The 13,343-nt window shown below is 39.8% G+C and overlaps 1 protein-coding gene across 6 annotated transcripts in view; it reads left to right on the top strand.

Moving 5' to 3' along the window:
* SLC41A2 (solute carrier family 41 member 2) overlaps nt 1-13,343 on the top strand; it is a 130,899-nt gene that overhangs the window by 609 nt on the left and 116,947 nt on the right. The gene's annotated exons all lie outside the window — the stretch shown is intronic.

Here is a 13,343-nt window from a genome sequence, read left to right as displayed (position 1 = left end):
TCGGGGTCACGGTTGCTCCGTGTCACCGTGTTCTCTCATTTCTCTCTTTATATATGTGAAATATAGCTCAATTAAAAAAACCCCAGACGTTGAATTTTAGAAAGAGATTACGTATATGTATGTAATACACTTGTAGGTACTTTACAAGTGTATGTAATTTCTTTCCGTAAATGAACAATTAAAAAAAAAATTGAGATATACTAAACACACCGTAAAATTCATCCTTTTCAAGCACGGTCTTTAGTATTTTCACCAAGTTTTGCAACTGTCACCACTGTACAGAACATTTTCATCACCCCAGAATGAAACCCTGTACCATTATCAGTCATTCCTCATTCCCTTATCCCACCCCCTGGCAACCACTAATCTTTCTGTCTCTAAGGATTTGACTGTTGTGGAAATTTCATATAAATGGAGTCGTACTTTATGTGGCTTTTAGTGTCTGGCTTCCTTCACATAGCATAATGTTTTCAAGGTTTATCCACGTGTGGAATGCATCGGTGCTTAATTCTTTTTTATGGCTGGATAATAGTCCGTTGTATGAGTGTACCACGTTATCACAGTTTACTGGTTTTCAGTTAATGGACATTAAGGATGTTTCTAGTTTTTGGTCATTGTAAATAATGCTGCTATGAACATTTGTGTACAAGCTTTTAGGTGGACATATGACTTCCATTGTTTTGAGTCTGTATATTTAACTTTTAAGAAACCGGCAAACTTTTCCAGAGTAGCTGCACCATTTTACATTCTCAACAAACAGTGTATGAGGGTTCCAATTTCTCCACGTTCTCACCACTTGTTATTGACTATTTACTAGGTTTTATTATAGACACTCCAGTGGGAATAAAGTAGTGTTAATTTGCATTTTTTATGGCTAAATATGTTGTGTCTTTTCATTTGCTTATTGGCCACTTACATGTCTGCTTTGGAGAAATGTCTGTTCATATCTTTTGCCCATATCTTAATTGGGTTATTTGTCTTTTTATTGTTGAATTATATGTTAAAAACTCTAGGTTTGGGGGGCTAGCACTGCCTGAAAAACCAAACAACTCAATACCAACCAACATGAAGCTTGTAATTGGGGGAGGTGAATAAATGCTGTTTAAGTCTTTCTGAATACCCTGTCATTTCTTGGGAATCTTACTGACCCTTTACCCTTTCTGAAATTTTGACAAAAGCCACAAAAAGTGTGTTCATGACGAAAGGCAAGGGAGACCACACCCAGTTAGCATTTTCATATATTCTGTGCTTGGTTTGAAAAGTTCCTGTTATCACTTGAATTTCAAGTAATTTATTTTAGTGGCTAGCTAAGCAAACTAATAAAAAATTGCAAGCACTAATTCCTCAATTAAAATTTCATGTATCTCTCAGGCAAAGTGAAAGATCTTATTATCCTAAGTTTGTGTAATCTTTATTATAGCTCTATTCTTATTTGGGTGGCAAATAAGTATTTTACATGGCTCTGAAGTTAAGAACCACTTGGAGCTGAATGAACGCTACTTTGCCTGTTTTTGTGTTTTTTTCTGAGTGCCCACAAATTCAATCTCAGGCTTAGGTCTTTCTTACAAAAATGCCTGAAAGAGACATGATTTTGCCTCCCAGGAATTCAAGTCATTTTTCTTTTACTCTAATATGACTGTTCTAAAGTATACTACCAAATTTCAGAAACATTATGGAAAATAAAATTAAAGATTTTCAAGTGGAATTAATGGATAAACAGCCGATTCAATGTCTGTGAAGAGCCACCCATCCTGTTCTTCAACTACTGAGCTTTAAACAATGGAAATGTTATTTCACCCCGTTATGCCTCATTGACCTCATTAATAGAATGAGGCAATAATTGCAATATATAACCTGAGTGAATGTTTTTGTTTTACCTAATGGAATGATTATCAAATATACTTAAAGTATAACCTATCCAATCTAATGTTGATTGTCATTGACTTACCCAATCAATGAATACGTATCCTGTAGCAATAGATGCCTTCCCAAGTTGGTTTCCTCTGTCCTCTTGGGTTTTTAGTGTCACTTAAGGACTGAAAGTTGGGGAAAATGTGGGAACAACTTTGGGGACATGATCTTTGGGAAAGCTGGTCAGAGCAGACCTGACTCCTTTAGGGGAAATTTTAATGAGGCACCCCTCATCTTTTCTCTGAAATTACTGTGGTTAGATTTCTATAGCTTAAAAATGTATGTGTGTATAAAATAAAACATATACGTATCTCTGGTGGTGGTGGTTTAGTCACTCAGTCATGTCTGACTCTTGTGACACCATGGACTGTAGCCTGCCAGGCTCCTCTGTCCATGGGATTTCCCAGGCAAGAATACTAGAGTGGGTTGTCCTTCCCTTCTCCAGGAAATCTTCCTGACCCAGGGATTGAACCTTCACTGCAGGCAGATTCTTTACTGCTAAGCCACCAGGGAAGCCCAGATGTATTTCTGGGAGGGCTTAAAAGCTAGGACTGTCAGTTATTTTATCTTCTTGTGAGTGGATTTAGTCAGATTGCTTTCCTGCTGATCAGCTGCACTGAGAAAGTGGGAGTTTTGGTGTGAGGAGGGAGAGGAGAGGTTAGTGGTATGGGCTCAAGGAACATTTTGGAGGTTTGAGAAAATTTGCTTATTTCTAGAAGTGTGGGTGTTGAAAATGAAGATCTTCGGGCAGCATAAGGGGATTTGGAAGATGAGAAAAGAGAAGCGAGAATGAGAATTTGGAAGGGAAGGTTGTAGTATACAAAGATAGATTCAACTTGTTTAGACACTTTTGCCCCAGAGAAATTCGAAAGGGGAAGTGGAAGAAACCTTATTCCCTTCCCTTTTGTCCCACCTTGCTCCTGTATGTTCTCTGGGACCCAGAAATCAGACTGGGATGACTGTTGTTACTATTCCTGATTACATCTCTTCTGTCTCCAGATTTTGCAGATTGAGATCAGATTCATGAAGCCAGATGAGAATTATAGTACTATTATAATGCAGTTTAATTTTTCATTTCTGGTAAAGCTGGTTTGGAGAGTTTAGCTTAGACTCATATTTACTTCGTTCCTTCTTGCTTTATCTGCCCAGATGTTTGTCTGGCACCTAAAAAACTGCAGGTCTCTCCCGCAGGTACAGAAAGCCCTGTCTCAGAAAGATTTCCTCATAGGAGTTGGAAGGGAAAGGAAAACTTTCTCTTCTTGAAGACATGTAGATTCAAGAACCAGTGAGAACTCAGGGGTGGGGCCTGTCTGGAATATTGACCTTTATTCTTTTTTTTTTTTTTATTATTGTTATTCTATTGGCGTATAATTGCTTTACAATGTTGTATTATTCTCTGCTATACAACAAAGTGAATCAACTATGTGAATACATATATCGCCTCCCTCTTGAATCTTCCTCTCCCATCCCCATCCCAACCCTCTAGGTTATCACAGATCTGAGCTCCCTGTGCTATACAGGGGCTTTCCACTAGCTATCTATACCCTCTGAGCCACAAGGGAAGCCCTCCACTAGCTATCTAATCTCATCTCCGCCATTAGCTAAGTCACTTTGCTCTAAAGAGTGACGTGAAGTTGCTCAGTCATGTCTGACTGTTTGTGACCGCATGGACTGTAGCCTACCACGCTCCTCTGTCCATGGGATTTTCCAGGCAAGAGTACTGGAGTGGGTTGCCATTTCCTTCTCCAGAGGATCTTCCTGACTCAGGGATCGAACCTGGGTCTACCGCATTGTAGGCAGACTCTTTACCGTTTGAGGCACCAGGGAAGTCCACTTTGCTCTAGGAGGAACTAACTGATAAAATAGGGAGAAAGCAAAGTGTCCCTTTAATCCTGTTTTCTCCTACTTAGAGGAGTGAAAATTCTATTGTCCTGGCAGAGAGGGAAATCAGCAGCTGTCCTCTCAGCAGTTAAGTGTGTGTGTGGGTAATAGTATTTTGCAGACAAGCTTAGGAGCCTAATCACCATTTATAGAGTTGGAACTGAGCATATATTTTCTTTGGAACTAGCTAAACCTCTTAACAGTTTTTAAGTGGGTGCTCATTTCATCATGTGGTTAAATATTAATGTATAGATTATTCAAGTCCATTTCCTCACCTGTTTTACTCTTCAAACATTGATTGAGGGCCTGATCTGTAGCAGGCACTGGGTGTGGCTCTCAGGATTCAGCAATGAACAGGAATGGGTCCTGATGCTCATGGGATTTACATCTTAGAAAGACAGGCCATGTACAGTTACAGTAAAGCTTACTGAACATGAGAGCATAGAGTATTAGGAACGCAGAAGACAGAGAACTAACCTAAGAGGGTCAGGAAAGTGATGTTTACGAGCTCAGGTCACAAAGGAGAATAGGAAGTAGCCAGAAAAAAGGAAAGAATGAGGTTGAGCAAGAATGTTTTGGGCAGAAAGAATGCATGGAAAGACCTAGAAGTGAGAGAGGGAGTGCATGCGTGCTCAGTGTCTGACTTTAGTCGTGTCTGACTCTCTGCATCCCCGTGGACTGTAAAACCCCACCAGGCTCCCCTGTCCATGGGATTCTCCAGGCTAGAAGACTGGAGTGGGGTGCCATGCCCTCCTTCAGGGGATCTTCGTGGCCCAGGGATCAAACCCGCGTCTCCTGCATTTCCTGTATTGGCAGATTGGTTCTTTAACACTAGTGCCACGCGGGAAGCGCGAGAGTGTGGTATATGCTAAAGTAGTATTTTTCAAACTGCAGTACCTAAGCACTGACCAGGTTATAAAATCAGTTTAGTGGTTGTGACCTGCATGTTTTTAAAAAGAAATAAAATAAAAAATAAATGTGTCATATATTGATATTTTACTAAATGACAATGTATAAAAGTTTGAAAATCCCTATGATAGAGGAAACAGAAGTGCAGTGTGACCACAACCCAAGATCTTGGGTAGGTGGGGATGATGACTCAAGATTTAGTTACCCTTTTCAAGATTTTCTTTTAAAGATTTTGAATTTCTCTCACAGGAAATAAGAAGCCATCCAAAAGTTTTAGTCAGCACCTGCATAGTTTAATATTTTCTAAGGATCCCTTTGGATATCTAGGTTTCCGTTATTTAAACATAAACTCCACCTTCCTTGGCCTTGACAGGTATTCTAAAATCTGGTTCCAGTCTCTTTCTTCTAAAACATGTTTCTGTTTTTGATATTGGAACTTCTCCTTTCATAAAGATTTGTGGTTCACAAACTTGCCTGTGCACCAAGAGAGAGAGACCCATGAGAGCAGATCTTTCTTCTCTCTTGTTCACACGGAAGCATAGTGCCCTGTGCCCAGCAGGGACTAAGCAAATCTTTGCTGATAGAGTCTGAATACCCTTAATATTAGAACTGTCACATAGTAGTAGAAATGACCTTGATATTTCTAGCCATCCTTGCTTTTAGAGCTTTTACATATTAGTAGGAATGACCTTGATGTCTAGCAATCCTTGTAATTGACTTTTGGAAAAAAGAGAAAGGGTTTATTAGAAATTCTTTTTGCCCAGTTGGAAACCTTAGTGATGGAACCCCATTCACTTATTTAAAAGATAATTTAGCAAAAAGTACTCTTATGTTATGTTAAAACAGTAATAGAGATAAGAAAAAGAACACCACACTTTCTGACTTTGGGGTTTCTCCTTCCAAGGAGTACAGAGCATTAAACGATTGTTTACAGGCGGCAACCATTTATATTCTGTTCGAACAGACAGGCATTCTCTGAGCCCTCACCAAAAGGTAGTTTTATAAAGATGGCTGGGAACAAGAGAATAAATTAGGTCAAGATGTATCAATCATAGGAGCTTAATGGCGAGGCAACACAAAATAGATTTTGATCTTAGTAGTAAAAATAGAACATCCTTATACCCCATAGAACTTCCAAATAAGAATTTAATGATGTTAGTTTGTTGCCAGAGAATGATTGTACTGTCACAGTGCTGTGACTTCACAGAATTAGATTGTGAAACCCAACTGTGAAGAAAGATTCTTTCAGTGTATGGTTTTGATAAGTGGCAAGAGAAGTTATGAAAAATTCATGAAAGGTAGAGCGCTTTCAAGTTCTGTTTCAGATTTCTCTTTAATACATTTTTTGAGATGTGGAAACTTCGCTGATTACTTTGATAAATTAGATTTTATGTATCTTAAAAATGAATGCTGGAATCAAAATCTTGCTGCTGTAGAATGGCTTTTAAAAAATACTCGTTGAATTTTGTATTTTTTGTGTGTTCTAGAGAGTCTTATTTTAAGCCATGTATTATAGAACTTAAATGGAAACCATTAACTTGTATAAATTTATCCTAAGCAAATCATTCTAAATATGGGAAAGTCTTATGTACAGAGATGTTCATTTTCATTGCGATGTAATTTAGTTAAAATGATATCCTGCAATTATAAGGAAGTGATTCATTAAAATGTAGCAATCCACTTGAATTGAACCATTAAAAAATGCTTTTTTTGGAGCAATGGTGTCTTATTTATTTTTAAAGTCTAAAAAGTAGAAGGGCTCAATATAAACAACAGTTCAAATGATGTAAAAATATGTGACATTTAAAAAGTGAAAATATTACTTCAAGTCCCTCCTTACCATGTTCCCCCCACCTAGGCCAACCCAGAGGTCAGTGCTCTGAGCCCTTTGGCATCGGTGCTTCCAGACATGTTTCTAACCCAGGTTTTTTCAGACTGTGGTCCAAGGAGGGCCTTTGGAGTCTTCTCAAGTCAGATAAGGTGGGGACTGAGTGGGGCTTCAGAGTACCTGTTTTCTATCAATATAGTGGGGTTTCACGCAGGTTTAATTTAAACACAGAGTTTTCCTGCATTAAAATAAATGTTTAAAAGCAAATCGGCCTGATTCAGAAAAGGAAATCCTAACCCCCCGCAAAGGAATTCCACGACTTTGGTTTACCGTCTTTGCTGCTTGGTGGTGTGGATCTTCTGCTCTGGCCTGCCTGTTCATTCCCCAGGAGTTGTCTGCCTGGTTACCAGCCACCTTTTAGAATGCACTGTCCCCTCTTTTTTCCCATCTCTCTGACTCTTCCTTGTTATTTAAGGTTCAACTCATCATCATTTCGTTTGCTCCTTTTAACATTTTTAGTGGACGCCACCTAGGTGATACTGAATGGGGCTTCCCTGGCGGCTCAGTGGTAAAGAATCTGCCTGCCGATGCAGGTGACACAGGTTTATCCCTGAGTCGGGGAAGATCCCCTGGAGGAGGAAATGGCCACCCACTCCAGTGTTCTTGCCTGAAAACTTCCACAGACGGTAGAGCCTGGCGGGCTACAGTCCATGGTGTTGCCGAAGAGTCAGACGCGGCTTAGCAACTAAACAAGTGGGGAATATACAGAATTTTGTATCAAGAGCTCACAGACTAGTAAAAGGCAACTGAACTTCATATAAGTAAGTGCAATTACTGTAAAGCAAGAGCATTTGAGGGGCAGATATTAAAGATATAAATAGTCTCTTTTACACTATCTTATATGGCACTTTTAAGTGTCCGACTCTTTGCGACCCTATGGACTGTAGCCAACCAGGTTCCTCTGTCCATGGAACTCTCCAGGCAAGAATACTGGAGTGGGTTGCCATTCCCTTCTCCAGTGGCACTTATAAAATGGTCAGTTTATGGTATGATTACATTTCTGGGTCTTCAGTAACTGCTCGTTTATTGAGTGAGACAAGATAATGTACTTGTGAATTAGGGAGTGAGGCATGGGAAATAGCCATTTCCATTCCTGAGCCATCGATTGTGTTCAAAGAGAGCTTGAATTCAGTTTAATCCACCCAGTGCTGGGCGTGAGTGGACTTGGGAGGGAGCAGTAGGAGGCCTTGGTTCTGTATTCCTCATCTCCGGCCACTCCCACTGCTGTACCGGGATGCCTGTCATTTCTTCTTTATCGTTAGCTGGTTCGAAAGTTGTGAATTTGAGTCCTGTGTCTTTATTTATTTTTTAAATATTTATGTATGTATTTGGAGAAGGCAATGGCAACCCACTCCAGTACTCTTGCCTGGAAAATCCCATGGATGGAGGAGCCTCGTAGGCTGCAGTCCACGGGGTCGCTAAGAGTCGGACAGACTGAGCGACTTCACTTTCACTTTTCACTTTCATGCATTGGAGAAGGAAATGGCAACCCACTCCAGTGTTCTTGCCTGGAGAATCCCAGGGATGGGGGAGCCTGGTGGGCTGCCGTCTGTGGGGTTGCACAGAGTCGGACACGACTGAAGCGACGTAGCAGCAGCATGTGTTTGTTTATTTTTGGCTATGCCGGGGCTTCCTTGCTGTGCAGGCTTTCTCCAGTTGCAGAGTGGGGGATGCTCTCTTGTTGCAGAGCATAGGCTCTCGGCGCGCAGGTTTCCGTAGTTGCGTCACGCGGGCTCCAGAGCACAGGCTCGGTGGTTGCCGCCCGTGGGCTTAATTGCTTCTCAGCACGTGGAATCTTCCCGGATCAGGGGTTGAACCCGCGTCTCCTGCATTGGGAGGTGAGTCTTTAGTGCTGAACCACCAGGGAGGCCTACTGTGTCTTTACTTTATAACTTGGGCGTATTGCTTAACCTCTCTGAGACTCAGTTTCCTGAGCTGTAGTGTATAAGCATGTCTGTCTGTCTCCTAGGTTTTCAGAAAAGATCACACAAGTATCTACCAAGGAAGTCTCCTTTTTGCTTTCAGTGGTTTTCTTGTCTTAGCAGAAGGTCCCCATCCTTTTTGGCACCAGGGACTGATTTTGTGGAAGACAATTTTTCCACGGATCGGGGAGGGGGTGGGGGAGGTTTCGGGATGATTCAAGTGCATTACATTTATCGTGCATTTTATTTCTATTATTACTATATCAGCTCCACTCAGATGATCAGGTATTAGATCCCAGAGGTTGGGGACCCCTGTTCTAAAGAATGAGTGATTGTTCTCCTTTCTTTTGGGTTTAAGTTTTTAAATATTTTATAGGATGTATGGATAAGACTCTAGTTCTTTTTTTTTTTCCCCCCGGCCATGCCATACATCTTTCAGGATCTTAGTTCCCAGACCAGGGATTGAACCTGCGCCCCTTGCACTGGAAGCATGAAGTTCTAACCACTGAACCGCCAGGGAAGTCCCTGACTCTCTAGTTCTTTGAAGAAGTGTTTTTGTTTTTTTTTCTTTAGTTCAAGAGTGACTTTTTGATAAGCTATTCATATTCCAAACAATATAGGAAGGTAATAAGCCCAACATTTAGTGGACAAATAAATCTTTTTCATTATTAGCCAGTGTATTCTCCTGGGATTTTAAGCAGACTGTCGTATCTATGATCAAGAAAGCAAAATTAACAGGTAGTACTGGAGTCCAAAGCCTGGCCTACTTGCTTCATTTCATGCTCCGCTTTCCTCTATCTTTTACATAACAAAGAAAGAATTTTTATGGTAACATTCTAGTACTCTTGGAAAAAGAAAAGTCGGAAAATTCTTGTCTGTTATTTCTGGATTGTGGGTTTCAGAATAACCCCAGGCAAACTCATGATGGAGTCTTTGTAATATTTCTTGCTCTGGTTGAGCAGATTTAGTTTTCTAATCTAGAATAAACGTTACAGTGATGGTTTGAGGTTGTTTGTTTTATTTGTAAATTATAAAAATGTTACTTAGTTATCTTTCTAGAAGTAAAAAAAGTACATTAGATATGATATTTAAATTTAACAATAGTATTAGAGCTAATTCCTGTTCTAGGTTTCATTTCCTTTTTTTCTTTTAGGAGATAGTGGTTTCCTGAAGACCTGGGTGGTTCAGTATCTATAATATGTACCATTTGGTCTCTGTATATACTAGTCATTATAGATATATAATATTTTATAGCATGCTGGCAGTTTAATTTAATGAAAAGTAGGATGAGGACAGTGTACAAAATGTAAATATTAAACTTCAGTTGACTTTTTAGAGAAAGTTGGAACAAAACAGTTGATCTGAAAATCATAAGGCAGGGGTTTAATATAGCAAAGTGTAACTAGCATATTCCTTATTATGGGGATAAGGAGGTAGAAAGTTAGGTTATGAACCCTTTATAAAAAGTATAGAGTAATAATGATGAGTAATGATGATGATAACTCGCTAATATTTATTGAAGACTCAATACACTGTTGTAAGCATATTACATGTAGTAAGTTACTTAGCCTTCACAGTAACCTGTGGAGGAGATATTTTTTCCTTGAAGAAACTGAGGAATAGAGGCATAAGTCCCATAACTAGTGAAAGTCAGAATTTAAGCCAAACCAGGGTTTCCCTGGTGGCTCAGTGGTAAAGAATCCTCCTGCAATGCAGGACACACGTGTCAATGCCTGCCTGGATTGGGAAGATCCCCTGGAGGAAGAAATGGCAACCCACCTCAGTATTCTTGCCTGGGAAATGCCATGGATAGAGGAGCCTGGTGGGCTACAGTCCATGGGGTCGAAAAAGAGACACCACTTACCGAGTAAACAACAACAACCAAGGTTTGACTTTGGAGGCCAACCTCTTAACTACTGTCAGTATCCTTAGTGTGCTGACACTTCTTCACTTGTAATTTTTTGCAAGCAAATCATCTCTCTTAATTGAAGTGTGAAGATTTGCTGAATAAGTCACTTGAAATTTCCCCATTAAGCCACTCAATGCAGATCATGTTATCAGTTTATTCATCTGATGAAAGCATGGCAAATGTCTCAGGAAGCTTTGTACAGTTTCAAACATGGCATAAAGCATTTGCCAGTGATTCCACATGAATAATACAACTTTGAACAAGCAGTTAATATTCTCCCTTTCAAAATGTGTTAGACTGAAATCTATGTACTCAAGTCTGAGATTTTGATTATGCATAGATTTTATCATCTGAGTTTAAAGTCAAATTGTTCCTTGGAAAAAAGCCTATTCTTTTCTCAATCTCTGGGGGCAGTGCTTAATAGACAGTCTTGCTTCCCTGGTAACTCAGACAGTGAAGAATGTGCCTGCAACGCGGGAGACCTGGGCTTGATTCCTGGGTCAGGAAGATCCCCTGGAGAAGAACATGGCAACCCACTCCGGTATTCTTGCCTGGAGAATCCCCATGGACAGAGGAGCCTGGCGGGCTACAGTCCATGGGGTCGCAAAGAGCTGGACACGACTGAGCCCCTCAGCACACAGCCAAGCATGTGTTTGAGTATTAGTGAGGGGCACCAAAAGACACAAAAGCATTTAAATAATGTTTTGTAATTTTTTCAGTTTTCTATGTATATATATCTCTCAGATTATTTTCCATTATAGGTTATTACAAGATATTGAATGTAGTTTCCTGTGCTAAGTAGTAGGTCCTTGTGGCTTATCTGTTTTACATACGTGGTTTGTATCTGTTAATCTCACACTTCTAATTTATCACTTCCCCTCCCTCCCTTCCCCTACGGTACCATGTGCTTGTTTTCTGTGATTGTGAGTCTGTTTCTGTTTTGTTTATAGATTCATTTGTATTATTTTTTTAAGATTCCACATATAGTGATATCGTGTGTTTGTTTTTCTCTGACTTACTTCACTCGGTATAATAATCTCTAGATCCATCTGAGTTGCTGCAAATGGCATTCTTTCTTTCTTTTTATTACATTCATCATTGAATAATATCCATTAACCTGTCAGTGAACGTTTAGGTTGTTTCCATGTCTTGGCTATTGTAAATAGTACTGCTATGAACACTGAGGTGAGTTAGAATTTTCATATTTTCTGGATATTATGCCCAGGAGTGAGATTGCTAGATCACATGGTAACTCTATTTTTAGTTCTTTTTAAGGAACCTCCATATTATTTTCCATAGTGACTGCATCAATTTACATTCTCACACACACACAAAAAAACACAACAAAACACTATAGGAGGGTTCGCTTTTCTGCACACCCTCTTCAGCATTTATTATTTTTAGACTTTTTGATGGTGGCTGTTCTGACCAGTGTGAAATGATACTTCATTGTGGTTTTGATTTGCATCTCTCTAATATCTTGTTGCCTGTTGGCCATCTGTTAACGTTTTGTAGTCTTTAAAGAAACAATGAGATGGTCTTTCCAGGAAATGTCACATCTTGTTATGACTCTTACTTTGTTTGGAGTTATTATCATTTTTAATTATTGAGGGAAAGTCCATTTTGAATTATATGTGATGGATCATGGGAGAGACACACCATGGACTTGGTGGCACCCTGGCCCTGCCTTGGAGCTTGGTGGGGTAGATGCAGTAATGTATTCACGGTCATCTAACAATATAAAATATAAATGAAATCACTTCTATGAATACAGAATGTTAGTTTTCTGGAAGCTGTTTAGGATGTGTTAATGAATGAAGACTGTTGCCTTTTAGTCGTGTTCCTGTTGGGAAACTGTGGAGAGGGATAAAGTAGGAAAAATAAATTTTAGAACCCCTGGGAGTTTTAGAAAGAGGAAATTATAAGTAGTGTTAAAAATAACTTTGTAGAATACTGATAAGAAAGTCTTTTGATATTTTACAAAATGCAAAAGCAGGATGCCAAACAGTGTGTATAATATGAGTGTATTTTTGATTTAAACATATATGTATAAAAAGAAAAAATATAGCAAAGTTATCATATATACTATTACATCATCAGTGATTATCTCTGGATGGTGCGTTTCTAAAATAAACAATTCTTGTTTGTCCTTTGGGCTTCTTCTCCCCCCCTGCTTTTTTTTTTTTTTTTTGAAATTAACACATATTCTGTGAAAAACAGAATGGTAAAAAAGAACTCTGTGCCAGTGGACATCAGAAACACCATTTCAGATGAGCTGAGAAAGAAAGGTAGTCAGGTTATTTTGACTACCTGAGGATAGTTTTAGTTTGAACTTCAAGTTGGACTTAAAGCCTTTGGGCTCCTTTTTTTTTTTTTTTAAGTGGTATTTGAACAAGAAAGTATGTAGCCCTGATCAAAGGGTAGAGAGATGGTTTCAGAGAGTAGACATACTGAAAGAGCTAGATCATTGTTTGAGATTGATGCCAAAATAGTTGACTAATGTAACCCTGTGTACCTGTGGGTCACCTTTTCTGCATAGCGTCTCTTGCCGTGAGTTTGTGTGCCTGAGTGGAGAGCCGTGTTCCAGGGAGCAATATTGAGGGAAAGTCCAGTTTGGGAACGTGGAAGATTGGCTTCATCTCCCTGGGTGATGCCATGGTGAAGGTGTCCCGGTGAGGGAAGGTGATGCTAGACCCCCACCTGAGGAAGCCCTGGCTCGATGCGGGGGCTGTCCTGTTCCCCCACCTAGTGGAAGGCAGAGTAATTTAGTGTGGCCTGCTCCTCTGGATGTAGTGTGCGACTTCATCGCTGGCATGGGGGAAGGAGCCAGGGTCCCTAGAGGAATAGAAGTGCTCTGAGTAAATACTGGGAATGGAATCACCGTGAAAATGATGGGGCACTCTTGGTCTTCAAAGAAAGAAAA

This window comes from Cervus canadensis, chromosome 21 (assembly GCF_019320065.1).
Source record: "Cervus canadensis isolate Bull #8, Minnesota chromosome 21, ASM1932006v1, whole genome shotgun sequence".
Classification (NCBI taxonomy): domain Eukaryota; kingdom Metazoa; phylum Chordata; class Mammalia; order Artiodactyla; family Cervidae; genus Cervus; species Cervus canadensis.
This window is presented reverse-complemented; position numbering and strand designations above follow the sequence as displayed.